Here is a 3,259-nt window from a genome sequence, read left to right on the forward strand (position 1 = left end):
GGTTGGGAGACTGTCAATGACCACTACTGTTTCTTTAGTGGTTATGGGACCATTTAGAAGGTCTATCTGATCCTGATTAAACTTTGGTAGTTGGTATCTGTCTAGGATATTGTCCATTTCATCCAGATTTTCCAGTTGTGTTGAGTACAGGCTTTTGTTGTAGGATCTGATAGTTTTTTGAATTTCCTCGGTTTCTGTTGTTATTTCTCCCTTTTCATTTCTGATTTGCTTACTTTGGATACTGTCTCTGTGCCCTCTGGTTTGTCTGGATAACGGTTTATCAAATCTTCTTGATTTTTCTCATCGAACCAGCTCCTGGTTTTGTTGATATTTTGTATAGTTCTTTTTGTTTCAACTAGGTTGATTTCAGCCCTGACTTTGATGACTTCCTGCCTTCTACTCCTCTTGGGTGTATTAGTTTCTTTCTGTTCTAAAGCTTTCAGGTGAGCTGTTAAACTGCTAGTGTAGCTCTCTCCAGCTTCTTTTTAGAGGCACTCAGAGCTATGAGTTTTCCTCTTAGCACTGCTTTCATTGTGTCTCATAAATTTTGGTATGCTGTGCCTTGATTTTCATTAAATTCTAAAAAGGTTTTGATTTCTTTCCTTATTTCTTCCTTGACCAAGTTATCATTGAGTAGAGCATTGTTCAGCTTCCATGTGTATGTGGGCTTTCTGTTGTTCTTGCTGCTATTGAAGACCACCCTTACACCATAGTGATCTGATAGGAGGCATGGGATTAGTGTAGTCTTCTTATATCTGTTGAGGTCTGTTTTGTGACCAATTTTATGGTCAATTTTGGAGAAGGTACCATGAGGTGCTGAGAAGAAGGTATATTCTTTTGATTTAGGACAAAATGTCCTATAGATAACTATTAAATCCATTTGGTCCAGAACTTCTGTTAGTTTCACTGTGTCTCTGTTTAGTTTGAGTTTCCCTGATTTATCCATTGAGGAGAGTGGGGTGTTGAAGTCAGCCACAATTATTGTGTGGGGTGTGATGTGTGATTTAAGCTTTAGTAAAGTTTCTTTTATGAATGAGGGTAGCCTTGTATTTGGAGCATAGATGTTCAGAATTGAGGGTTTTTCTTGGTAGATTTTTCCTTTGATGAGTACAAAGTGTCCTTCTGTGCCTTTTTTTGATGACTTTTGGTTGAAAGTCTATTTTATTAGATATTAGAATGGCGACTCCAGCTTGTTTCCTGGGACCATTTGCATTGGAAAACTGTTTTCCAGTCTATTACTCTGAGGTTGTGTTTGTTTTTGACACTGAGATGCATTTCCTATATGCCACAAAATGTTGGGTCCTTTTTATATATCCAGTCTGTCAGTCTATATCTTTTTATTGGGGAATTGAGTCCATTGATGTTAAGAGATATTAAGGAATAGTGATTGTTGCTTCCTTCCATTTTTGATGTAATTTTTATGTTTGTGTGGTTATCTTCTTTTGGGTGTGTTGAAAGAAGATTAATTTCTTGCTTTTTCTAGTGTGTAGTTTCCTCCTTTTGCTGGTATTTTCCATTCATTATCCTTTGAAGGATTGGATGTGTGGAAAAATACTGTATAATTTTCTTTGTCATGAAATACATTGGTTTCTCCATCTATGGTAATTGAGAGATTTGCTGGATATAGCAGTATGGGTTGGCATTTGTGTTCCCTTAGGGTCTGTATGACATCTGCCCAGGCTCTTCTGGCTTTCATAGTCTCTGGTGAGAAGCCCTGTGTAATTCTGATAGGTCTACCTTTATATGTTACTTGACCTTTTCCACTTACTGCTTTTAATATTCTTTCTTTGTTTAGTACATTTGTTTTTTTTTTAAATTATTATGTGACAGGAGGAATTTCTTTTCTGGTCATCTCTTTCTTTAGTTTAGGGAAGTATTCTTCTATAATTTTGGTGAAGACAGTTACTGTCCCTTTAAGTTAGAAATCTTCACTCTCTTCTATACCTATAATCCTTAGGTTTGGTCTTCTCATTTTGTCCTGGATTTCCTGGATGTTTTGGGTCAGTAGCTTTTTGCATTTTTCATTTTCTTTGATTGTTGTATCAATGCTTTCTATGGTATCTTCTGCATCGGAGATTCTCTCTTCTACCTCTTGTATTCTGTTGTTGATGCTTGTATTTATGACTCCTGACTTTTTTCCTAGGTTTTCTATGTCTCGAGTTCTTTCCCTTTGTGATTTCTTTATTGTTTCTACCTCCTTCTTTAGATCCTAGATGGCTTTGTTCAATTCCTTCACCTGTTTTGTTTGGTTTTCCTTTAGTCCTTCAAGGGCTTCTCCTTGTTTACTTGTGTTCTCCTGTATTTCTTTAAGGGAGTTATTTATGTACTTCTTGAAGTCCTCCATTAGCATCATGAGCTGTGATTTTAAATACAAATCTTACTTTTCTGGTATGTTGGGGTATCCAGGACTTGCTATCGTGGGAGAATTGGGTTAGGATGGTGCCATATTGCCTTGATTTCTGTTAGCAAGGTTCTTACTTTTGCCTTTTGCCCTCTGGTTATCTCTGGTGTTAGTTGGTCCTGCTGTCACTGGTATTAGTTGGTGCCTGTCCCTCCTGTGTGCCTGCAAGCCTATCTCAGCACCTCTGGATGACTGGCTTTCCCCTGGCACAGATTGCTGTGGGGCTGCCCAACTCCTGGGTGCAGGTCAGGCCCTGGCAGACAGATTCCCAGGTGATCTTACACTTGGGGGTTCTCTGAATTCCTGGCTGCAACAACCCGCTCAGTAGCAGGAGAGAACATATTGGCCTCACCTCAAGTTACAGGACTCAATGAAGAGCAGACATCCTCTAGCAGACTAGGTGCACAGACTGCTGTGGCGACGCTGCCCAGCTCCTGGGTGCAGGTATCCCAAGCGGTCTTCTACTCGGGTGATCCCTGTGTACCTGTCTGCACCTGTACACAGTCACAGGAGCAAATATTATGGGATTATGCTAATGTATAATGTGCTTTACTTTTATATCAGTTAGAATAAGAGACTTTTGGAACTGTCAAAAAACATGTTCCTGCTTGCCAGGAAGTGCTTATATAACACCTTAGGGCTGTATATGAGGCCGATAAAATGGAAATTCTGAGGGGCTCTGTGAAATCTATAACTAAGGTGAACACATTTTTCTATTGCTGTCAAAATGACCATTTAGACACTTATTAGTTGATACAAGTGAGTAAAGTAATTAATTCTTTATTATGCTATCTATACCTTTTGCATATTCTAGCTTAGAGGTAACATTTTGGGGATGGGAAAAGAGTTTACAATATT

Source organism: Apodemus sylvaticus, chromosome 20, assembly GCF_947179515.1.
Source record: "Apodemus sylvaticus chromosome 20, mApoSyl1.1, whole genome shotgun sequence".
Lineage (NCBI taxonomy): Eukaryota > Metazoa > Chordata > Mammalia > Rodentia > Muridae > Apodemus > Apodemus sylvaticus.